Here is a 25,558-nt window from a genome sequence, read left to right on the forward strand (position 1 = left end):
GGAAGAGACATTTTAAACTCACCTCAACTGTTGTGCCCAGAAGGTCAAGGAGCAGAGTTGGGTGAAATCTGGCAAGAAAGAGGAGGCAGCCAGCTTCTTAGGGAGGTGGGTCCTCACAGGGATCTCAGAAGGTTCCTCTGGCTGTAAGCAGAAGACCCAAAGGATAGAGGAGGGAGGTGATAAAGGCTGTGACCTGGGGCCAGGTGTGGCCTGGACCAGGGCAGTTGCTGGAGAGAGAGAAGAGGGCATGGGAAGAGTGAAGAGTCAGCAGATTAAGACACATGGCCTTATGATGGACCCCCAGGAATGTCATGTGCCTTCTCCTGGCCGCCATTCTCCATCATCGCCCTTCTCCAACTCACCCCTGCATTCTCCATGTAGAATACATGAGCAGACCCCTCAGGAGAAATCAGCCAAGGGGTTCTCTTCTCCCTCTGAGCTTTCCCCAGACCCCGGCCTAGGGCCAAGGCAAAACCCAGACCAGCCTACAGAAGCCATCCCATCCAATCCACCCCATCTCAGCCTTGGCCAACCTCTTTTCTTCAGCTCCGGCCTCAATCCCCAACTCACCCCTCCCAACCCTGAGCACTTGCAGCTAGAAACCCCCCATGCCCTCAACTCTTCAGTCCTCCCCAAACCCTCTCCTTTCTAACCCTCCCCAGCTTTGAGGACGTGTAGCCAGCAGACCTGTACTTGACTCCCAGCTTCTCCACCTAGTATCTTTGCAATCAGGCAAGTCATTTCACCTCTCTGAACCTCAGCATTGTTGGCTTCAAAACGGGATTCCACCCCCTATTCAGAGATGCTGTGGGGCTTCAACGGGTTGAGCACATGGGAGGCACTCTCAATGGTAGTATCTATTTTGTCTGGTACTTCCTGTGCTGCTCAATGCTCCTCAGCATTTATGTACAAACTAGTCATTTGATTCACCTCTATGGAAGTTTCCTCCATGGAGAATAACACTCTCCCCCCACCCCACCCACACCGGTGTGCACCATGGACCCAAGGATCAGAGAAACATGAGTCAGAGACCATGGCAGATGGAAAACAATGGGTGGAATCCAATCTACTCCCTGACCCCTCATCCTTTGCCTTCAGAAAATGAAAATGGTGTCTTCTCTAAAGATGCTCCTCCTGGGGGAATGTTATCAATGCTGATATTGACATGAGCTTGTCAATCCCTGGGGTCCTCCATCTGACAGTGAGGGTGATGGGGGTACATGGCCAAGTTCCTTGAGAGCAGGGGAAGTAAGATACACCTCCCTAAGCCCAGTACCAGACACAAATGCATGACCATGTTTATAAAGAAAGAGAAAAACAAGGGAGAGAGGAGCCAGTCTTTACCCAACCCCAAGTCTTTAGGGCTCAGGTTCAATATGAGATTAGTGTGAGAGATGAAGTGCCGACTAATACCAGGATTGAGGTTAGAAATGAGGATGGTGTTTAAGATCCATATTAAGGGGAGGATGAGGGTTAGGACTGGACTTCAGGTTTTTACTGGGTTCAAGTGAGGGTTCTGGTTAGAGTTCTGATTAAAGTGATCTCTAGGATATAGGCTACACTAAGGACTAGTTTATTGTTAGCACGAAGTCTTAAGCTAAAATCCCTCTTAGGTTTGTTTGGTATGTTGAAAGTTAGGTATGCTGAAAGTTCTGGGACTTGAAGCAGGCATTAGTGCTGTGGGCTTGGGCAGTGGCTCTGCAGGTGACAGGCCTGGCAGACAACTGCCTGGAGGGGAGCAGGTGAGGCCAGCCAGGCAGTGCTAGACAAGCACCATGGACGGCTCCAAGGAAAGTGCATTGGTAAGCAAAGCAGGCTCTGTTCCTAGCTAGGTGCTTTCCTCCACCACCCTCTTCCATGACATTACAGCCCTGAGTTGTTCACCAAAGACTGATCTCTGAGAAGATCAAGATAGCACCATAACCTCCCGGGAGTTTGAGTCTCTCATCTTAGGGTCTTTGCCTTTCCTTCAGAATCATTCTCATCTTGGACTCTACATGCCCTGGGCCTAGAATCAAGATTCTAATTGAGAAATCTCCGGTTTGGGGCCTTTATAAGATGATCATTTTCCTAAATAAAGTTTTTTCAAATTCCACTCTTGACTGCCGGATTCACTCTACTTTGTATGACACAACTCTTATTCCTCTGATCCCTCTTCCCCATGGGGAAATCAGGAAGATCCCCAAGCCTGTTCCTCTCATCCCCCTACTTTCATCTTCCCCTCACCTCCTGAGCCCTGAGGGGGAGGATGGGACACAGGGGAGGGTCTCAGATTGGTACACAGGTGAGAGTACACAGTGGAAAGTCACACAGAAGCAAGCAATGCATGAGGGTCCGGATTTCTACACATCTCTGGCCAGAGTGAGAGTTCTTCTTCCCCTCTATATCACTAGATACCTCCACCACAAGAAGAGTAGATACAGAGCAGGTACCTGCTGAAGGACGCCAGATGCTGCATACTCAGCCCCAGGCTCTGGGAGGTCAGAGAGAAGACTTTTGCAGTTTTCATCTCAGATTGGCAATCCAGCCCCACAGAGTGGGGTAGAATGTCACCAACATGCATTAAGCACCTACTATATGCCAGACTTTGCCTACATTATCTCACTGCATCATCAAACCAACCCAATGTGGGTTAGTAGGTGTGAGCATCCCATTTCTCCAGATGAAGAGACTGAGGCTCACTAGCCAATAGCAAACCTGGGATTTCAACCTAGGTCTGCCTGCCCCTAAGTCCGTTAGCCCAAAGCCCATACTTCTTCCACCACAACATGCACTCTGGTTGTTAAAAGAGGCCTTAAAATCAGCTTGGTAGGACCGCTTTGCCTTTGTATCAGATGACACTATCAGGTCACTCAGTCTGGCCTCGATTGCCACAGGCGTATCCTGTGGTGGTACTGCCTGTGCTGGTCCCCTTCCAGGGCCCAGAAGCTCCTGTAAGCTGCTTCCTAGTGGGCAGTGGCTTCATGTGATGGCCAAGCAGTTCAGCATGTGGCTTCTTCTGATCCTTTCTCGCCACCACTTCCAGAGCATCTCCAGGGGACAGACGTTCATGTGTTACAGGGACAGCCTGAAATTACCCCTTAAAAGAGGAGGTGGGAACCTCCTGAGCCCCTAAATGTAACCCCGGGGATCTATCCAACCCGCCCCTTGGAGATCACTGGGACAGGGGGGCAAAGGAGAGTCTGGAGAATAGGAAGGTACCGATCTGGGAGCAGTGAGCAGAGCCTGGCATCCCTCCTGTCCCTCTGTAGTAATTAACAGGCTTTTGTTCCTATCCCTGATCTCATCTGGCAGAGCCTTAATCTTCCTCTTCCCTGTAAATGAGCAGCCTTCTCATTAGGGCCTTAAGAACCCCTATTATAAACATGTAAATGGAACTCAATGAGGAGAGAAATATTTGACTGCACCAATTTCCTTTGTCCCGCTGCCAGCTTTGGGCTGTACACGCCTGTGGTTTCACTGCTCAACAGCCCTGCTCCATCGTGCTGCCCCCACCACCCTGTCATACCTCTCCATCTTCTCTTATTGGAATTTAATTACCTTCTCTGGCGAATGTTGCGAGAACCTCTCTCCATCAATTGACTCTGAAGTCAGATTTTTATTTCAAGATAGTTAATGGCACTTGGAGCAGGTGGACCTGGAGCACAGGGAAACCTTTAACAATGGGGTTAGGAAGGGTCATCAAGGTTATTCCCCTGCCTCTGAGCAGGTCAATATTTCAGCCAGCCCAGACGGATGGAAGTCTCTCTTTCAAGTCTATAGAGAGGCTGATTCCTGAGACTCCTGCTGGTCTAAACTAGAAGTTCCTCCCGATGTCTGCCTAAAGTTGGTGAGCCTTTAACTTTTTTCCTTTCAGTTTAGTTTTTGATAAAAAAGGAAGAGCCCCATTACATAGAAAGCCTATCCACTGCCAGAGAAAAAATCTGATGATATGATCAGCATCTCTCAGGGCCATGGTGGCTCTTCTTGTCACAGGCAAGATGGAGGCTCGCTCCCTATGGGCCCAATGCAACTGCACGTGAAGGCTTCCCCAAGCATGCTGAGTCCTTCAGACAGAAGTCTTCATGTGCCTGAGTCCTCCTGAGATGTTTGTCCCTACCTGCCTTCCTTCTGAAGCCATTTCCAAATCTTAATCTCCATTCTTTTCATTCTTCAGAACCCAGATCACATCCCCTCCTCCACAAAGCTGTCCTAGACCATTAGGCCACAGCAATCTCTCCCACCACTAACCAGAACACCATGTGCTTGTCCATTTAAAGGTGTTACTGGTGTGACAGGTCCATATTGACCCTTAGCTGGTCATATGCATAAGTTGCATATGTCTCCCCAGTCTGGGTAAATTACTCCAAAGTGTCTCTCCTTCAGGGTGGAGACTGTGTCCTCACAGCACCTGGAATCGGGTAACACCAAGAAAACTAGGTTGCCGGGTTGGCTGGTAGGTGCATGTATGGGTCCATATATTGGTTACTTGGTGGGGTGTTGGGGTGGGTAGGTGGAAAGTACGCTTGTTAGTTGATTGGTTGACTGGTGGATGGGCTGATATATCCATTAGGGAGTTTTTGGGTTGGTGGGGTGGTGAGAGAATGGGTGTGCCAGTTATGATTTTACTGCCTTCAGCTTCACATCTGCTCTTCATTGCCTGGCCTTTGACCATGGCTGGACCCTATAAACGTTTCTCCTTTACCAGCTGGCTCTCTGTTAAGCTTTAGTAGGATGGGCTGAAATACTGTAGGAGGAAAGGGCTTCCCTTCCAGGCCCCTGCACTGAGGCTCCCACAGCATATAGCTTCCTCCAGCTCCCCAGAAGGCGGCTCCCCAGGAAGTTCAACCAGCATGACACCTCAGCAGATTCTTCTGCCGTCCACTGGCCTCACTATACCTGCTCTTAACAAGGTCATGATATCAGCCCTGGTGTGTGTGCCAGAGGCTCTTACAGATTTGTTCCTTCCTTCGATGCTTTGCCTCAGCCTCACAAGTAGTGGCCACTCCCCATATCTGCTCGTCCTGTGTTTCTTTAGAGTGTTTCTTTAGGCAACATAGTTAGGAGGTAATCCTTAGTAAGTCATCACCTGTTTTGTTAACATCTTTATAATTAACCTTTCCTGTTAATATGTGTAGTTTATATCCCCTGATTGGACAGTGGGGAAATGGGTGGATTGGTGAGTTGGTTGATGGGCTACTTAGTGGAGTGGCAGGATGGTAGAAGAATAGGTTGTGGACTGGTTGGTTGGCAGACTGGCTGGTTGGTAGTTACTTGGAAGGTTGGTGGTTTTGTAGTGTGGCACGGTATAAAGTAATATGTTGGTTGGTGGTTGGTGGACTGTTTAATGGGGTGATGGCTTGATTGGTAGGTTGGTGGACTTAGTGATTTATGAGTTAGTTGGAGGGTTGGTTGATAGGTTGGTGCTTGAGGACATGGGGTTAGCATCATATCAGAGGGAAGAACAAGCCCCAAGGAGGCCCCTGTAGTGATACTCAGTTTCCATTTCTGCTCTACCCAAAGGTGCCCAGGCTGTCCCCCACCAAGCTGGGATCCTCACAGACATGCCATGGCTGCTGGAATACTTCTCAAAACAGAAGTAGCAGGTTGAGGAGGAGGCTTCTGGGGAATGTGGTGAAAGGCCCTAGAGGACAAAAAGCACAGGAACCCTGAGGCATTAAGGCGGACCTAGGTTTCTTAACCCCCCCACCCACCCCCGCCAGGCGCCAGTTGCTCCTGCAGGCTCTGGCCAAGTCTCCAAGGTACCACCTGATTACTCAGCACTCAGACGGCCTTCCAGAAAAGAGATCAGAATTCATTGTCCTTCAGGATAGATTTGGTGCCTCTGCCCCATGAAATATCCTGAGATGCTGAACCCACCGCAGGGACCTCCTTTAGTTGCTGGGCCACCCTCTTAACCCAGCCAGGTTTGGAATTCTCCCCCAGCACATTCTCCCACCCCTCTGCCCCTCAGAATTCCCAGCCTCTTCCACCGTCTGGTCAGTCCCCGCCATCCTCACTCCTCAGTGCTCCCTCTGCCACACCAATCCCCTCACTGCTCCTCCTCTGGCCTGTCCTTGAGGCTGGGCTGAAACACAGCAAGACCTTGGTCCCCACCCCCACTGCTCCCACTGTCCCCCAAGTACCCCCAGGTTTCCACCCTAAAGCCTTTTAGGTGGTCTGGCCCACACCACAGCCAGAGCCACCAAGACAGTTCCAAATTGCATCTTTTAAGAATCAGAAAAAGAGATTTCAGAAGGAAATTGCTTTTCCCCTCCTCAGTCCAGGTGGGCTATTTTTACTTGTCTTTTCCCCTTCACAAACTCAGTAAAAAATTAGATTACATCTAAGGTTTTCCCTGGGTTGGGCCCAGTCTCTATCCCTCCTAAGGCCTGGTGAGAGGCAGGCACCGGCTTTAATCCTGCAGACAGCTTTATTCCAGGGCTCCTCAAGCCCAGAGGCCGGGCACTGGAGGCTGCAAGGGGCAATGGGGGGCTCATAGCTTCAGAGAGCAGGGCTGGGTTAAGCCAAAGCTGTGAAGTGGGAGGTTCACTTGTCTCCTGATGCCCCCACCCCCGCCCCACATGCAGGAACTCACAATCACTCACACACTACCACCATCTCTGCCAGTCCCTTCCCAGGCCTTCCCCTTTCTCTGCCCTGTGGGCCCACCCACTCCTTCCAGGCCTCACATCAGGGACAAATCACCTAAGTACCCTCATCATGCCATGAGCAATAGCCACCTGTGCCAGGCCTCTGAGTGCCACTCCATGGAGAGAGTACTGGCCTGAGCCAGGAGGCCCAAGTCCCCCAGGAAGTCCTGCTCAGAAAGTCACTTCCCCTCTCTGAGCCTCAGTCTCCTCACGTGGAAGGGGTGTGATAAGGCCTGCACTGCCAGCTCAGAGGCGAGGCCAGCATCCAATGAGAGGATGCATGGCAAGCACCTGGTAAAGCGACAGCCTCATATTTCTTGACCACTCATGCCATTCCAAATACCATGCTGAGTATCTTGAATACCTGGTTTCATTTTATCTTCACAAGAGCCCTACAGTTGGGTCTGTTGTTATCTCAATGAAAGGGAAGCAATCAAGGCCCAGAGGGGGCTATAGAACTGTCCAAGTTCACATAGCAGACAAGGTGTGGAGCCCGGCCTCATGTCCGTGTTCTTAACCCTCACACTGTGTTGTCAGGTACTATGCTATTTCTTAAGCAGAGCCTTTGGAAGAACTTTCATCCAAAGAAATAAGTAATTCTAAATAAAAACCTCTTTTAAAAATACAAAGAAATAAGTCAAGGAGGGCTTTCAGACTATGGAGGAGATATAGGAACGGGACGAACCTTCTAGAACTCCTCAAATGATAATAAAAGTGGCTAACACTTACTGAGTACTGACTATATGCAGGCATTCTGCTGAATTCTTTATTGTATAACTCATTTAATTTCATGACAACGCTATGAGATAGGTACTGTTATCTCCAACGTGCAGATGGAAAAACTGAGGCACAGAAAAGTTACTTAACTTGTTCAAAGGCACATAATCAGTTAGCTGTTACACATTCCAGCCCCAGCAATGGACCCAGAAAGTTGCTTCCCCTACTGCAGGCTCCTCTTTTTAAACCAGGTGGGATGTAGGGGTGAAGCACATGGAATACAGGGGAGCTAAAGGACAGAGTGAAACCCCAGACCCAGGGCACACAGGGAGGACAGGGTACTTCTGCCACTGGCTTTCAGGCCAAAGTCCCCTTCTGTCTTGGCCATAACCCTCCCTCGACAGTCTGGTTAGTGGCCCAAGGATGCAGTGCTGAGGGGGAGGATGTAGTTCAAGGTAGAGAGACGTGGGCATACCTGTGACACATGACTGTTGGCCAGCACCTGTACCTGGTTCCTTCCACTCCACCCCCACCCCGAGCCTCTCAGACTCCTCCTTGAGTGTTCCCTGATGCTGGCCCTCTGTGACAATTGCCCCGGCCTCCCCTACTCCCATCTATCCCTTTTCCTGGCACTGAACTTCAGATTCAGTGGTCACCCCAGCCACTGTGACAGTAACAGGGGCCAAGGGCAAAAGGGTCCGTGAGTTCACCTGGGAATGAGGCTGTGAAGTCCAAGGCTGGCTAGGTGGGACTGAGAAAGGGGGAACTTATCAGGAGATGGCAGGCTGGTGACAAAAGTATATCTGGGCCAAATAATTGCTAGGCTGTGGCTGAGCAAATCACATTGACTCTTAAAGAGGAGCCTGTCAGGGTGAATGGGAGCAAGAGACCATCCCCCCAAGCAAGAGGTCTGTCACCTTCAGCTTCCTCTTTCTGAGGAATCCTCCATCTCTGCTTGGCCCCCTCGCTCCAGCCCCCCACCCACTCTTGTATGCAGTAATCTATGCACATCATGCTGCCAAAAGATTGTGAAATAGTGTAAGAGTGCATATAATACTTTAAGATTAAACATGTAACTGAATTATTGCATCAAAGCAAGAGTGGTAGGGCCTCATCTTCAGTCATGTGAGTGGGAAAGCAGGTCCACAAGCAACAGAAGGAAGCAGGTGGCAGAGACACAGAAAGAGATGAGGCGCCAGAGATAGTGACCAAGAGAGATTCCGGAGAGAGACCAAGAGAAAGCCTGGGTCCTCAGCATTTCCAAGAGCCCTGGGCCAGTCTACCAAATACTCCACATTCTTCTCATGAACTTCGCTTTTCTGTTAAAAACAATCAAGACACAGGGAGAAGAAAAGGAAAATTTTGAGATTAGAGAGGCAGTTTTAGTACTCAGAAAAATTGACAAAATTAGCTCTGGGCATGGGGAGAGCTAAAGCTGAAAGGAAAACAGTGACAAGACCCTCAGGACCCATGAGATAAACACTCAGCACTGGAGAGCAAGCAGTGTTTGTCTGTTTTGTTTAAGACAGTCTCCACAGCACCTGAGATGGTGCCTGGCACACAGCAGGTGCTCAGTAAGCATATGGAATAAATGAATGTTTCAACATCAGTTTCTCAACACAGGCTAAGGTTTTTCTGGCACTTAGGCTTGAGAAAAAATATATCTTCCATGGGCTGTCCTAAATGGGCCATGGAGTAATGTGGTGGGGAATTCATTTACTCATTCACCCCACAATATTATTGAGCCCCTCCTAGTAAGCATTGCTCTAGGATGAATCAATGAACAACATATAAAAATTCCTGCCCTCAGGGAGGTTTCATTGTGTGGGCAGGAGATAAAGGGTATACAGTAAACATGGACAACCGAGTGACTGATGGACGCATGCCAAGGAGGACAATTAAAAGTACAGGGCTGAGGGATGGGATCAGGTCACATTTTAGCAGAGACTTGAAAGACGTGAAAGAGAGAGTCAGGGGGACACTGGGGGGGAAAAAGGCACAGAGACCCTTGGTGGAGCCTGCTGGGGTGGCTGGCACATGTGAGCCCACAGAGCAGCTGCAGCCAGGTGGGGCTCTTGGCCAGAGGGGTCATGGCTGCTATCCTGAGCACAGACTGCAGGGGACACGGGAGCGAGCAAGAGACCAGGCAGAAGCCATGGAAGGAGCATAGATAGGGAGGCAGTGGAAGTGGTCAGATTCAGGTGTCTTTAGGTGTTTAGCATGCAGGAGGTCCTGACGGATCAGGTATGGAGTATGAGGAAGGGAGGGGAGTGGGACACCTCACAGGCTCTCATGGAACGCCCACACCACACACAAGGGGAAGTTCGGTTTGCTGCCTCTCAGCTGGTCCCTCAGCACCAGACAGAGACAGAGCAATTCCCCTAGACTGGAGTTCAGCTCAGCAGGCATCCTCGACCACAGGCCCACAGAGATAAAGGGCAGCCACCAAGCTGGGCAAAGACGCACAGCCAGTCCAAAGGCCATCTGAATGTTACTGCTTCCATCCCAGCTACACACTCTACCAACCAGACTGTGAGTTCCTCCAGAGAAGGACTGCAACGTATTCCTGTGTGACCCAGCACCCACCCAGTGCTCCCCCCACCCCCCCCACACACACACAATCATATCACCCTTGATTTTGTGTTTCAGGGTTCATGCCCCCTCCAGGAGGCCTCCACAAACCCAGGCTGAGAGCCCTGCACTGGCCCCTGGTTAGGGCTCCTCCAGATCCAAAGTTCAGCTCCCAAGGCTCTGAGCACCCACATGGAAGCCTGGCGATGCTGGAAGCTAAGGGGAGAAGGAGGACTAGGGGCAGGGCGGGACGTGGCACCTGTGCTCCTGAATGCTGGGATCACTTCATTCCTTCAACGAGTCATTCATTCAACTGCTGAGGTACAGGAAATGGAAAGAAATGAATAAGTTACCCTGGTCTAGAAGGGGATGAAAAATGAGCGCTTACTATGACCGAATCCATGCCAGGCACTGCACAATCTTCATTTCTCATCCAGACAACAACCCAGCAAATACAGTGACAAGACGGGCTGTTCCAGCTACAGAATCGCCCCACCCCAGGGCATATCTCCCTTATCCCTCAGAATTCTGATCGCATACCCTCCCTGCAGTCTTGGCCCTCTGCTTCCTCTGCCTTTCCAGCTTACTTACTCAGAAAGGCTTCTGGTTCGGCCCCGGCTCTGCCAAAAATAACACAGGCGGACGAGCCACAGGTGAAGAAACTGAAGAAGGCAGCACGAATATCTGTGATGACGCCCTGGGCTAGGTCAGCATGCCCAGCATTCTAGGTCCTAGAGCGGGTGGGAAGCAGGAAGGAGGGAGCAGGGAGCTGGCAGGTGAAGTAAGGATGAAATATTGATGCTTGTGTCCTGGTAAAGTGGAGAACGCCATTTGTCCATGAATAAAAGATGGGTCGGAAGAGCACGCTGGGCAGCAGATTAATTAATCTAAGTGAGTGTTCTGCCTTATGCCATAAAGGAGGGGCAGTGGAGTAAATAGACTCACCTCCGAACTGCTGCCCCAGCTTGCAAACCCAGAGGGGCCAGTACAGTCCTCTATGCCAGGCAGGCAGCTGGGCAAAGCAAGGATGCAGGCAGAACAGCAGCTCCAAGCTGAGACTGGCAGGGAGAAGGCAGAGACCATCCTGGGCCTCTGTGTCCCATGCCTGCAGGACCCACATGAGATGGCAGCTTCCCTGGCAGATGGTATTGCAGAGACCAGACACTCAGAGAATGAGCTTTGCTAGGTACAGTGTCTCTAAAGTTGGTGGGGGGGAGGGGTATATCGGGGCTCCTGGGTTCTTTCCTGCTGCCTCAATTTCTTCCTCAGGGAAACTGCAAGAACCTGGATAAGGGAGAGGAAAGGTGGGAAGGTCAGGGGCATCCGATCTAAGATTGGGCATAGAAAGTTGGGCACAGGCTGACATAGCTCTGAGGCATGTTGGCAGGGATGGAGGACCACAAGTTCTGAGACACAGGGAAGGGTTGGATGGTGCTATAGCTATTGCTGCCCTCAGAAATGTTAGCCCCAGGATCCTGATGGCTTCTTGCTGGGTTTAACATGGAAAATGTGCTGGGGGAGGGGAGAGGCCCATAGTTTTCTTGGACATGGTGGCGGAGGTCTCACCAAGAGACGGCGCTCACGACCTCTACTTTTATTTATCATTCACTATCTATAGCATTTTCACAGGCTCTTGATAGTTTTATGTTTCTTGAAGTCACATTAGGACTTTGAGGGAAGAACTGCAATGCCCCTCATTGTGCTCACACAGCCAGGGTACTGCAGGGTGGCGTCAGCTCCAACATCTGAAGTGTCCTAATGAGCGCCTCCCCAGGAAGGAGCTCCCCATCCTGATGGTGGCTCCTTCCCCTCACCTCCAAATAGCTTTTGCAGTGTACCCTTTGCACAGGACACCCCCTGCTCTGTTCCGTGTTTGCAGACAGCAGTACCATCCTTGGAACATTCCCTGGGCAAGTGCCAGGTCCAACTTCAGGTGGCCTCAGCTGATGCTTGCCGTAGCCCCAGGTGAGCAGCAGGACTCCTCCAGCCTGTTCCTCTTTTCCAGCCTGATCCAGTCAGGAGCAGCTTCTGGACACTGATCCCAGACCCAGACTTGGCCTCCAGCTGCTCCTTCCCCGAGCTCACCATGGCCTCCCCAGACCACACAGCTCACTGCACCTCTGCACCAGACTCACAGCATTTCCCTTCTGGCCCATTCGCAGGGCAATGCATGATGAGCAGCCTGCTGACATCTCTTGTACTCTGTCTCATATTTGTTATTTAACTTTTTTTCATGTAGGTTTAGGTTCCTGTCTCTTTCATTAATTCTTAGCTCCTTGAATGCCAGAGCAGAGCCTTTTTTGTCCCTACAGTGCCCTAAAGCCCTACACAGCCCTGGGCACATGGAAGGTACATTGCATAGGTGTTAGAACAAGGGGATGGACAATGAATGGCCCAGCGAGCAGCCGTCTCTCCTGGTCTGATCTCGGTGCCCAGCCAGTCCTCACACCACCTGTCTTCAAGATGGGAACTAGCACTTACTCCAATCAAGAACCAGACAGCTGTTTTATAAGCACATAACCTTCCCCACAATGAGGTGGACATGTCTCTCCCACTGGACAGATGACAAAACTGAGGTTCGGAACTTGGCCAAGGTCACCCAGCTGGCAAGTGGCAGAGCCAGGATTGGGCCTGTTCTGAGCCCAGGGTCCCTGTTCATGTCTCCGCATGCTGGTAGTGAGAAGCAACAAGAACGCAGAGCTGAGGGGCCTTCACTTTCCTCACCTCCTGAGGAGGGAAAGACAGGCTCTCCTGGCTGCTGAGAACAGTCAGAGATGGACACAGGCCCAGGGCTTGACGCTGCCCCAGGACTGCAGAATCGGTCCTATGGCTGACAGCAGAGAGGAGGTGAGCGAGGAAGTCCCACCGCTCTCCCAGGGCTCCCTGTGAGTCCCCAAATCCATTCACCTGCCAAAGGCTGGCTGCCTAACTCCAGACACCTCATCACCTGGGCCTGGATCTGGGGTGGCAGGCAGGGTTGGTGACCCTCATCAACCCAGAAATAATCACAGATTCTCTGGAATCCTTCAAGAAGATGAGAAACGGGCACAAGACTGACCTTGGAGGCACATACATTGTCAAACCCACATTTCAGCATTTTACCTCTGAAACAGGGACATCTATGGGAGTAGATTTCTGAGAAAAGTGGCTGAGAAGCCAGAAGTCTGCCATTTCTGTGGTCACAGCGTCCCCTGTTGGCTACACGTGGCATAGCAAGCAGGGGCTGTTGGGCCTCGGAAAGGACTTCCAGAACACTGGCATCAGCAAATATTTACTCAGCTCCGACTGTGTGACAGGCGTTATGTTAACAGTAGTGAACAAAACAGACTAAAATCCATGCCCTTATGGGCTTACGTTCTAGTGGGGAAAACAAAAACAAACCAGTCAAAGATAAAACAGACAGTACGTTAAAGGGGGAAGCCCTAGGAAAACAAGTCAGAAAGCTGCAATTTCAGATAGAGTGGTCCGGTATGATCTCACAGAGGGGTGGCATTTGAGTCAAGTCTGGCAAGAAATGAGGAAGAGAGCCTGCAGATTTCTGGGCAGGAACATTCCAGAGGGAACAGCAAGTGCACAGGCCAAGCCGTGCCTGCTGTGTCTGAGGAACCAAAAAGGGCCAGTGAGATTAAGTGGAGGGATGCAAGAGTGGTAGGAGCTCGGAGACCATTGCAAGGGCTTTGACTCTGAGAAATGGGGCTTCATTTCAGGGTGTTGAGCAGAGGAATGGCATAACCCAGCTTGCGTTTTGTTTATTTGTTTGTTTGTTTGTTTGTTTTAATGACAGTTCCATCAACACTTCCATTTATTTATTTATTTATTTATTTATTTATTTATTTATTTTTAAAGATTTTATTGGGGAAGGGGAACAGGACTTTATTGGGGAACAGTGTGCACTTCCAGGACTTTTCTCCAAGTCAAGTCGTTGTCCTTTCAATCTTAGTTGTGGAGGGTGCCGTTCAGCTTCAAGTTGTTGTCCTTTCAGTCTTAGTTGTGGAGGGCACAGCTCAGCTCCAGGTCCAGTTGCCATTGCTAGTTGCAGGGGGCACAGCCCACCATCCCTTGTGGGAGTCGAACCGGCAACCTTGTGGTTGAGAGGACACGCTCCAACCAACTGAGCCATCCGGGAGCTCAGCGGCAGCTCAGCTCAAGGTGCCATGCTCACTCTTAGTTGTAGGGGGCAGAGCCCACCATCCCTTGCGGGAGTCGAGGAATTGAACCGGCAACCCTGTGGTTGAGAGCCCACTGGCCCATGTGGAAATCGAACCGGTAGCCTTCAGAGTTAGGAGCACGGAGCTCCAACCACCTGAGCCACCGGGCCGGCTCCCAGCTTGCGTTTTGAAAGGATCTCGCTGGGGTCGACTGGATGGCTCAGTTGGTTGGGGCGCGAGCTCTGAGTGATGGAGTTGCTGGTTCGATTCCCACATGGGCCAGTGAGCTGCGCCCTCCACAATTAGATTGAAGACAACAAGCTGCTGCTGAGCTTCCAGAGGGGTGGCTGGATGGCTCAGTTGGTTAGAGTGCAAGCTTTCAATGACAGGGTTGCCAGTTCAATTCCCACATGGGATGGTGGGCTGTGCCCCCTGCAACTGAGATCGAAAACAGCAACTGGACTTGGAACTGAGCTGTACCCTCCACAACTAGATTGAACGATAACTACTTGGAGCTGATGGGCCCTGGAGAAACACACTGTCCCCCAATATTCCCCAATAAAATTTATTTAAAAATAAAATAAAAGGATCTCTCCGGGCACTGTGTTGAAAATAGACAGTGAGGGTCAATAGAAATACGGACACAGGTTAGGAAGCCACTGCAACCTCCAAGCAAAAGATGGTGGTTGCTTGGCCCAGGGGTAGCTGAGGTGGTGGGTGGGGAAATGTGGCAGGATTTGCTGGAGTACGACGGGAAGAGAAGAGTTAAGACTGAACCCAAGGTTTTGGTCTAAACTACAGAAAGAAGGATGGCGCCCTTACTGAGATGTGGGATTGGCAGGCTTGATGGGAGGAACTGGATGCTTCATTTGGGACTTGTCAGGTCAGAGTTGACTATTAGATGTCCAGGGGAAAGTTGGGTAAATGAGTCTGAAGCTCAGGGCAGAAGTCCTGCCTGAAGCTGCTGGAATCTGGGTGTTGTCAGCACTTGGGTGACATTTAAAGTCCTGGGACTGCATGAGATCCAAAAGGGTAGAAAGAAAAGTGAAGGGACCAAGGACTGAACCCCAAAGCCCTCGACTTATCAAGGTCAGGAAGATGCTATGGAAAAGCACAGGAGAATGTGGAGGAGGAGGCAGGAAAGGACAGGGAATCAGGAGGCTGGTGTCCTGGAGCCCAAGTCACAAAAAAGGAGGGAGTGAGCAACCAGGTCAAAAGCTGCTGATGCTCAAGTCGGGGCTGAGAAAGGGCCACTGGATACAGCAACGCAGAAGCTGCCGGCAACTTTTAGAAGAACAGTTTTGGTGACAAGGTAGTGACAAAAGCCTGATAGAAATAGGAGCAAGCAAGAATGAAAGGAGAGGGGCCGGCCCGGTGGCTCAGGCGGTTAGAGCTCCGTGCTCCTAACTCCGAAGGCTGCCGGTTCGATTCCCACATGGGCCAGTGGGCTCTCAACCACAAGGTTGCCGGTTCAATTCCTCGAGTCCCACAAGGGATGGTGGGCTCTGCCCCCTGCAACTAAGGTTGAACACAGCACCTTGAGCTGAGCTGCTCCCGGATGGCTCAGTTGGTTGGAGCGTGTCCTCTCAACCACAAGGTTGCCGGTTCGACTCCCACAAGGGATGGTGGGCTGTGCCCCCTGCAACTAGCAATGGCAACTGGACCTGGAGCTGAGCTGTGCCCCCCACAACTAAGATTGAAAGGACAACAACTTGACTTGGAAAAAAAGTCCTAGTACACACTGTTCCCCCAATAAAGTCCTGTTTAAAAAAAAAAAAAGAATGAAAGGAGACGTATTAGAGACAAGTTGAGACAATGTTTTTGTGGACTTTTATTGTAAAAGGAAGGAGAGAGATGGGATGGTAGCGGGAGGGGAAGTGGGGTTAAAAGAGGTTTGGGGTTTTTTAAGGTGGGAAAAAATAAGAATCTGCTTGTATGCTGATGGGGGTGATTGGGTAGAAAGAGAAAAACTTGTTGAAGGAGAGGTAGGGGAGAATCAGGAAAGCACTTGTCCCTGAGCAGGGGAGAACAATGAGATAGCACTTCACACCCACTAGTGTGGCTAGCATCAAAAAGATAGTTACAAGTGTTGGGGGCGATGTGGAGAAATCAGAACCCTCATATACTGCTGGTGGGAATGAAAAATGGTGCACCCACTTTGGAAAACAGTTTGGCAATTCCTCAAGAAGTTCAACATGGAGTTACCATATGCCCAGCAATTCCACTCCTAGGTATACCCAAGAGAAATAAAGACATATGGCCACAAAAAGGAGTACACAAATGTTCATGGCAACATTGTTCATAATAGCCAAAAGACTGAACCCAAATGCCCATCAGCTAATAAGTGGGTAATCAAAATGCAGTCTCTCCACACTGCAGAATATTATTCAGTCATAAAAAGGAGTGAAGTCCTGGTACACACTACAACACGATGAATCCCGACACTACGCTCAGTGAAAGGAGCCAGACACTAAAGGCCACATACTGTGTGATTCCATTTACATGAAATGTCCAGAACAGACTAGATTTTTCCATACAGAACATAGATTAGTGGTTGGCAGAGTCTGGGGGAAGGAAGAATGGGGAGTGACTGCACAGGGTTTCATTTGGGGTGATGGAATCAGGTAATGGTGATGGTTGTACTACTCTACGGCTATGTTAAAAACTGTTGAATTGTACACTTTAAAATGGTGAATTTTATGCTTTGTGAATTATATCCTAATGGTAATTTTTTTTAAAGATCTGGTTGTGTAAAATAAGGGGCTGCTTTGGCCCCAGGAAAGAGGAAGAAGACAGGCAATGATGCAGGTGGGCAGTTGGGTGTGGTGGTTGGTGATTGTGGACATTCTCTCCTGGTGGCTTCTGTGTTCTCAGTGAGACAGGAAGTGAGGTCATCAGCTGAGAGGGAGGCTCCAGGAAGAGTGAAGGTACAAAATGGAAGAGAAAGAGGAAATGAATGAACTAGGGACATTTAGTAGGATTGTGCAGGGGAGCTGAGGCCCATGTGAGGAAAGCAGAAGAGCAGTAAGAGTGCTAAGGAGTCCCACACCATGTGGCCCCAACAGTCTTGAGAGTGTGGGGACTTGGGTCATGGGAACTGTGCTCCCCACACAACAGGGGCTCTCCTGGTCCCTGAACATGCAGGTACACACATGGCGGTTTGCGTGAGCAAACCCTAAAGATGCCCATAGGCTAGCCTTCACAGTCGTAAATGCATATTTGCTTTCACTCTGTGGTTCATCTTGGCAAATTTAGCCTCAGAAACACTGCATGTGGACACAAGATGTATGTATGAACCAGGAGGTTTGCAGCAGCATTGTTAGTAATAGAAAAGATTGGCAGCCACCAAATGTCCATTGCTGGGGAGAAGGTGAGCTCTCCCCATGCTATGGAAGGCGGGAAAGACAGTGAGGAACCCACGTGTGACATGAAAGGGTTTCTGAGACACGCCGTTACGTAGAAAAAGTCAGGTAGCAGAACAATGAGCATAATGTAATGTAATTTTCTTTGTTTTTTAAAAAACAAAAATAGTATTTATGTGTGCATATTTAGGTTATTAAAATATATGAAAGGTCTAGAAAGAATGCAATTTAGATTGTTAATGGTGTTTTATCTTAAGGAGTAGATTAATTAAGATTTGCAAAAGGGGTTGAGGGGGTTAAAAGGATCTAATGAGTTTCAGAGGGGGACTTTCATTGTTTATTTGATGTTTCTATGTTTTTTGAACTTGTAACTGAGCAGGCCGGGTCCTGGTTGGCTTTTTCTTGGCCTAGCCCTCCCCACCTCTGGCCAGGGGAGAGCAGGGACACCTCCAGCCTCCAGCCTCTCCTGCTCCTCCTCTTACACAGCTGTTCCTGCCCCCACATTTCCCGGAGGAAGGTATCTAATCAATACACTAAAATCAAAGATACCAAAGGCGGGGAGGCAGCTGCCATAATGATAATAGCGAGCACTAGTATAGCACCTACTGTGTACCAGGCACTATTCTAGACACTTCATATATGCACTTGAAACAACCTTATGGGTTCCATATTATTACTATTTTTACTTCATAGCAGATTTTAAAAACATAAGCAAACAAGAAGGAGGCACAAAAGACTAAGTGCCTTGCCCAGCTGACCTGAAAAAGCTGCCACCACAGCCAGGCTGGCCTCACCCGCTTCATTCTCCCCACAGTTCGGGGTCCTGTGATGGGGTCACATGCCCTCCAGGCCAAGACTATGGCTTCCTCAACCCAGAACCCCAGCACCTGTACACACTTGTCACACACTTGGTGCACAGGGAGTGTTCTACATGCATTTGTTGAATTAATTGCTCTGTCCTCCCACTTCCCCACACATGGTGCTTTCTTCTCTGGGCCTTGGATTCCTCTTCCATAAAACGCAGGGCGCACTAGATGCCTTCTGACAGCCACTTCAGGACCAGCACTGAGGTATGGTAAGAAGCCAATGCTTATCCCACTGGGGCGACTCTCAAAGAGTGAGACATTGGGCCAGGGCAGGAAGGTGGGACAACTCACCTGACGTCTTTCCTCCAGGGCATTCAGACCAGCTGGAAATTCAAGTTTCACCCACCCACAGGCATAGACTGGTTCTTCAGCTGACATTCCAATGGACAAGGCTCAAAGCTCCTCTGGGGAACAATTTTCCACACACTGGTCCCTGGGCTCCCCAAGGGACACCCCTTCACAGCTGGATGTCAGGGGGAACCAAGGAAGCTGTTCTTGTCCCCCAAATCGAAAGACTTGTCACCCAGACAACTGCCACAGGTGGAGAAGAGGGCACAGCCATGTAGGTGGCCCGTGGTAGCACCATGTGGCATGGCTGACCAGGTGAGCCTGTCAGTGATTCACAGACACAGGGGAGGTTAGGGGGAGGCCTTGAGCAGTGTCTCCCCATCTCCATGTGCTGCCCCAGCCAGAGGGAGCCCTTCTACAGTCTTTGTTACCCAGCCTAGAACATGCCAGGGCAGCCTGCGGGACAAAGATCAAGTGGGAAGAGGAGGGGAGAGGTAAGGCAGGCACTTTTACACATGGATTCACATGGCCTCACAAGGTAATAGCATCCCTATTCTTCACAGATGAGGAAACTAAGGCCAAGAGAGGCCAGTGACAGGGCCTAGGTTGCCAGTTGGGACCAGGTCCCAAACCCAGGCCTCTCTACCATGTTCCCTCACCTCTGGGTGACATGAGGATCCTGAGCTAGAACTCAAATGGACCCCCACCCCATCCAACCCACCCCTGGGCTTCCAGCCTCAGCTTCAGAGCCAACTCTGTGATTCAAGGGGCTCTGGGTTAGACTCCACCAGCGGGGTTCACAGTCAGCTCCTGAGCTTTCCACCTTGCATGGCACCTCCACCCCCTGCACAGTCCCTCATCACTTATAACTCTTCCATTCACTTCTTAACAGAGCCTCGCAGCGAGGTGAGAGTCTAGTCCCATCACTCAGGGTCACACAGCCAGACAAGGGCAGGCCTCAGCCTTCAAAAGAACGTCCACGTGACCCACCAAAACAAAAAGGGCCTGGGCCACTTGTCCTCTCATGTACCCAAGGTCACCCCCTGAGTACTTCCCCTTCCCTTCCCTGGGATGTATTTAGGAGCTCTCTGTGTGAGTGCCAGGGCCCTGATCTCTAGCAGAATGCTGGGGAGCTCCACGGTCCCTGGGAGAACTCCAGCTGCCAGCAGACCCGTGACCAACATGAGAACCTCAGGAAGGTTATCCCTCCTGCCACCCCATACCACACAGCCATGCTGAGACATAGCGACTCCCCCACAGAGGGTTTGGGCAAAAAGTACCCCCGGCCTCCCTCTACCCTGCCCCTCTTCCTCCCTGTTCTGGGCTGCCCATAGGTATCGCCATCCCTTGGGCTGCCAACTCAGAGAACCCCACAGACAGCTGGCAAGCAGGCAGCCCTTCTCCCACCACCTCTTCCAGACCTGACAGAGAGTTTCTAGGAACTTCTGGGGCCTCTGGCACAAAGATGCTGAGAAACCAGGGGGAATGAAAAGCAGGTCAGGAATAAACAGAACAAATGGGGAAGAGGAGAGGGTGTTACCTGACCCATGTGGGCCACCTATGTCTTCTCCACCTCCCACTGTCCCTGACACATTGCTGCTCCCCATCTATGCACATGAAAGTCCCCACCCACCCCACCCATCCCTAAACCCAAATTCCAAGGCCAGGTTCAGGTCTGCCTCCTCGGAGCGCTGCTCCCTCTGCAGGTCGGCAAGGCCTCCTCTAACTCCCTCAGCATCCCTGCGGCCATTAACTGGCGCTTCACTCTGGGTGTGGGTCAGATGTGGGTGCAAATCCCCACCCGTCCTGTCTCCTGGAGGCCAGTTCCAAGCTTGTCAGACAAAATCACAGATTATCCTGGTAGCACTGGGAGTAATTAAAGGGATTGGTGTGTGTGTGTGTGTGTGTTTCTGTATATGTGAGTATGTCTGTGAATGTACAAATGAATGTGTGTTTGTGAGAATGAGAGTGTGTGTATATTTGTGTAAATGTGAGCGTGTGCATACACATGTATGTTGGGGGGCCCTGACCACCTGACTGTCTTCCCTCTTGCCTAGGGGTGGGCAAGTCCCTTTCCCCTCAGAGCAGCCCGAGCAAGGCAGGACTGTTGCCTGGAGCCTTCTGAGGTACTAAGTGGAGCAGAGCTCACAGGGACAGAACAGAGGCCATCACTGAGCTCCTGTTCCTGCATGGACAGATCCCTGCTCTGACCCCGACCTCCATGACTGTCCAAGCCCAGCTGCTGAGGTGAGAGATTGGGGTGGGGAGGGGGTCTTCCTAGGCCTGTCCCGACTCCCTTCTGTCCTGAGCTGGGCTAGATTCCAGCCTTGAAGCTGCCCCACCCCTCTCCCGGGCCCTCACTCCTGTCTCAGGGCTCAGGTCTGCAGAGGGGCCCAGCAGCTATCCCCAAGGCCTGGACCCGGCCACCCCTTCCAACATTTGTCTGCAGCCACCTTGGCTGCTTCCACCCTACGGCACAGCCCAGTGCCCTCCCCAAAACATGAGGCTCTAAGTCTGCCCTTCAGTCCATCACATTACCTGCCAGAACCCCAACTCTTGCATCCCCAAATCCCCGATGGCCACCAATAAGGTCAAGTTTTCTACCTCAGGACCAAAGTCCCTCTGTTCACTTGCAGACCCTGAAGCAGAACAACATCTCCACAGACCAATGACACAGCTCCCCTGGCCAGCCCAGAAGCCCCCACGAGGCAAGCCACCACCATCCGTCCCTCCATCCACCCATCCAACAAACATATATCACCCAACAGGGGCCCATCATGGCTCCAGTCGCCTTTTGAGAAGGGGAAATAATCTGAGGAAAAGAATGGTTTCCAAAGATCGTTCTACGACAGCGCTGACCAACACATCTTTCTGTCATGATGCTAATGTTCTACATCTGCTCTCCAGTACTGTCAGCCGCCACTAGCCATACATGGACACTGAGCATTTTTGAAATGTGGCTAGTGTGACGGAGGAAGTGAATTTAGTTTAATTTTACTTTAAATGTAACTGGTCACATGTGACTAATGGCTTCTATATTGGACAGCACAGCCCTAAAAGCTATGGAAGCGGAGAGGGAAAGGGAAGCATTGAGGAGGAGGCAACATTTGGTGGGGCCAGGTGGGACTCCACAATTTTCTCTTTACAAGTATTAACTGAGACCAGAAAGGGCCAGACACTGGTGATACAGCAATAGACACACAAGCGGAGGGTGTGAAACCCGGGAATGCTAACGAAGCAGAAGCTGCTGCTGTGGCACAGAAGGGGTGGGAGGTCCCGTCTCACACAGTGTATACCAGGGGACACTACTAGCAAGTGGTTTCTGAGGTGAGGCCGCAGGAGGAAGACGATTCCAAGAAGGAGAAACAGTTTGTGCAAAGGCTCTGAGGCAACAGAAAGCCTGGTGAAAACTGCGGAGAGTAGGAAAGCCCTGCACACAGGCAGCAGCCCAAACAGCCTTACAGCACAGCTCCGTGCTGGTGGCCACCAGGCGCTCAGTCTTCTTCCTAAACATTCACTGGAATGTGCCCAGCCCCAGCCAGTCCCATGAACATGTTTTGGAAAATCTTTTGTCACAGTCCTCAGCCCACCTGAGGCCCTCTGACCTCCTGCATCCTCTGAGGTCACTGCTGGATGGGGCCTGAGCCCTCATCCCTCCAGAAGTTCCTGCCTCATCATGGAAAAAGATGAAAAGCCCAGTCTTTCCCAAGAATCAGTCCAATCAGTCCAATGTTGGGGGAGGGTAGCCATGACTCCAGTTCCAGGACACAGGGACAATGGAGGGGGACAGGCAATGAGTCAGGGACAGAAAAAGATGCAGAAACAGAGACTCAGGCAGAGAGTGAGGTTGAGACTGACGGCAAGAGAGACAGGAGATGCTGATCACAGCTACAAGCCGGCAGGACAGATGTACACGGGGCAGCAGCAGCCAACATATGCCACACGCAGCTGGGACAGACTGCCACGCTGCCACAGACAGCCAAGGACTAGAAAGTCTTTCGGCTAATGAGAGGCAGCCTACGGGACCTCACCAGAGGTGGGGTGCCCAAGCACAGCTGTAAGAACTGGGGAACATCTACGGACTGCATTTGCAGAGCAGGTCACGAGGGGGCGGTGTTGTTCTAGGCACTCCATCCCTGCCCCTAAAGGTCAGGAGTCCAGCTTCCCAAAGATGATCAAAGTTAGACGCCATCCATTCATCAGAGGCGGCAGACATGCCCCAGCCTCACTGAAAGGTGTAAAACACTTGGATGTAGGGACCCAGAGCATCCACACCCTAACCTGGAGACTTCACCCTTCGTTCATCATCCCAGCAGCTCCTCAAACCTACCCTTCCTTTCACATCCTCCCTCCCCAACACCTGCCTAGGAAGCCCAGAGCACTAAATGGTGGGGTCTGGGAATGGTTGCCAATTTTCTTCTCTTTCCAATAAATGGCATGAGCATATGCTAGGTCTGAGAACTGCCCTCAGCTCCTGCCAGAAGGCCTGGTCACCTCCTTTACATCTTACCTTGTGGGCTCTTGGATTCAAAGCCTCCTTCACAGAGGTTATGGCTTAGCAGAAGCCTGCAGGGTTGAAAACACAAATGCAACCTTGGGCTGCATTCACAGAACGTAATATCTGGTTAGGAAAGCAGTCAGCAGCAATAAAATCTAAGTCTCTGATAACATCTTCTGAAGGGCTGTTCATAAACCAACATGACCCAGGAGGAAGGCCACTGTGGAAACATGTAATACATACAAGATTCATCGATGAATACCAATACTGTGTCAAACACTTTATATACTTCATGTTACCTAATCCTTACAGCAGCTCATGTTGTTATACCCACTTTACAGATGAGAAAACTCAGAGACGCTCCTCCTCTAATGACGCTCCTGTTAAGTGTGGGTATTTCTCAGAGCTCCATTTTGGGCCTCTTCTCTTCTTCCTTTATACATGCTTCCTGAGTGGCCACATCCACTCCCAGACCTAGCCTTTATTCTAGTCAAATTAAGTCTTACGCCTAGATCTTTCTCCTGGGTACTAGATCAGTTTATCTACCTGCCTTCTCCTGATCTTCCCTTGGATATCTTCAGGCACCTAACGTCCTACATGCCCAATGCTGACTCCTGAGCTCCATAAGGGAGTGAGCACTGCACACAGCCAGCACACCTTAGCCAGCCTCAACCATCCTCAACCCAGTTCACCTCCAGTCAAATCTGCCCCCACTCTCGAGTCCAAGCACTGCTCATCAGCATGTCCCTCATTCCCTGGGCAATGTCCCGGTCATCCATCACCTTCACCCTTGTCACAAACTCCAAGCTGTGCCTCTCGCTTCCTCTGTGTCTACCCAGTAAGCCCCATACTGGAGTGCTCACTGACCAACTCCTAGCCACAGTGGTGGATGGCAGACAGGGTGGCAGAAGTGTTCCAGGCAAGGGGATGAATTCAGGGACTGCATGAAGCCAGAAGGCTGGGTGCAGAGCACCCAGGGAAGGGAGGGCCCTGGATGTCATATAGGGGTTTGCTTTTTTTTCCCTGACAGCAATGGGAAGCCATCCATAGTTTTTTAGCAGGAGAGGTGTGATCAGGTAAATAGATTTGGGGAAGTCAGGGTGGGATAGAGCAGTGCCAAAGAAGAGAGCATCTGCTATGGGAGCTCCAGGGAAGGGTGTCTAGGTGAGAAGTGAGGGGGTGTGGACAGGAGGGGACAGCAGGGAGAAGAGGGGTGGCTGGATCTGTGAGACCCTGAGAAGGAAGAAAGGATAGGGCTTGGTCATAGATAGAATGTGGAGAGAGAAAAAGAGGAGGTACCAGGGGTGATTCCTCGGTGCATGGTTACTGAGATGAGGGAAGGCTAGCAGAGAAACAGGTTGGGGAAGAAAATCAGGAATTGGGATTTGGGCACACTGAGTATTAGATCCCTGTGAAATATCTCAGGGGAACTGTCAGACAGACAGGTGGCTTCATGGGCTATCTGGAATGCTCAAGTCTTGACTGGCTCACACTTGACTGGAGTCCTGGGAACAGAAGACAGTGCTGGGTAGTATGTGGGCAGGGCTCCAGGCTGGACCTAAGTCTGGAGGAACCACAGAGTTCATGGCTCAGCAGACATGACCAGACTGACATAGGAGACTAAGAAGTAGCCCAGCGAGGAATGTGTCCTGCATGCTGAGGAAAGAGGATGTTTCAAGAGGAAGGAAATAGTAGGTTATTACCAAACTGCTAAGAGTTGTAGAAAGGACTACAGAGGATATATTTGGTCTGGTGACATGGAGGCCATGGGTCATCTTGGCAAGACTGGTTTTGTAGACTTGTGAAAGAATGGCACAGGTCAGAGTGGCTCTCAAGGTACAGAGAAGAAGAAATGGAGGCAGTCAATACAGACCACATTTTCAAGAAGCTTGTCTGTGAAGTGGAAGAAGGCAGAGAGAAGATTCAAAAAATATTTTTAAGATGGAGGAAGTCTGTAGATGTTTACATACTTTTGGGAAGAAGCCAGGAGAAGGGGACAAAATGAAGATAACAGGCAAGAAAAGTGGCCGTCAATAATTCAAGCGGAAGGTGGAGCCGAGGTGGGCAGAGGGGTCTCTCGGGGGGGGGGGGGGTAGGTACAAGGTAAGAGGGCTCCATATGGAAACTTCCAGTAGGTGGTGGCCCCACTGAGCTGAACTCAGTTGGTGAGGGGGAAGAGTTGGAGGTTTGAAAAAGTCACCATAGCGACACACAGCAGGCCTTGTACGCAGGTTTTGCCCACCCAGGTGACAGCCATGATGTGATGCTGAATAAGAATGAGCCCACTACCCAAAGGCACAATTTCCTCCAGCAGCTTACAGGGCCCAGTGCAGGACAGAGGGCAGCTGGGTCTGCAGGGCTGCCTACCCCTGCCCCATGTGGGGGAATTCTCCTACTGGTTCTGTTTAGTCTACCTTCCTCGGAGGTGAGGGATCAAAAGACAAAGTTTGTTCTCTTGCAACCAGCCCCACATGGG

General features: G+C 50.8%; 1 long non-coding RNA gene across 9 annotated transcripts in view; it reads right to left on the bottom strand.

Annotated features, from left to right (window-relative positions):
- The window catches only part of LOC109437220 (uncharacterized), a 234,836-nt gene that overhangs the window by 69,647 nt on the left and 139,631 nt on the right, over positions 1-25,558 (bottom strand). For 4 of the 9 annotated variants that reach the window (XR_012497359.1, XR_012497366.1, XR_012497364.1 and 1 more), the window contains one exon: positions 23-227. The exons of 2 other annotated variants lie outside the window; for them this stretch is intronic. This is a non-coding gene — a long non-coding RNA (uncharacterized LOC109437220). The remainder of the gene's footprint in view (positions 1-22; positions 228-25,558) is intronic. 3 more of the 9 variants (XR_012497361.1, XR_012497362.1, XR_012497363.1) reach the window with 1 other exon arrangement.

This window comes from Rhinolophus sinicus, linkage group LG06, assembly GCF_036562045.2.
Source record: "Rhinolophus sinicus isolate RSC01 linkage group LG06, ASM3656204v1, whole genome shotgun sequence".
Taxonomy (NCBI): domain Eukaryota; kingdom Metazoa; phylum Chordata; class Mammalia; order Chiroptera; family Rhinolophidae; genus Rhinolophus; species Rhinolophus sinicus.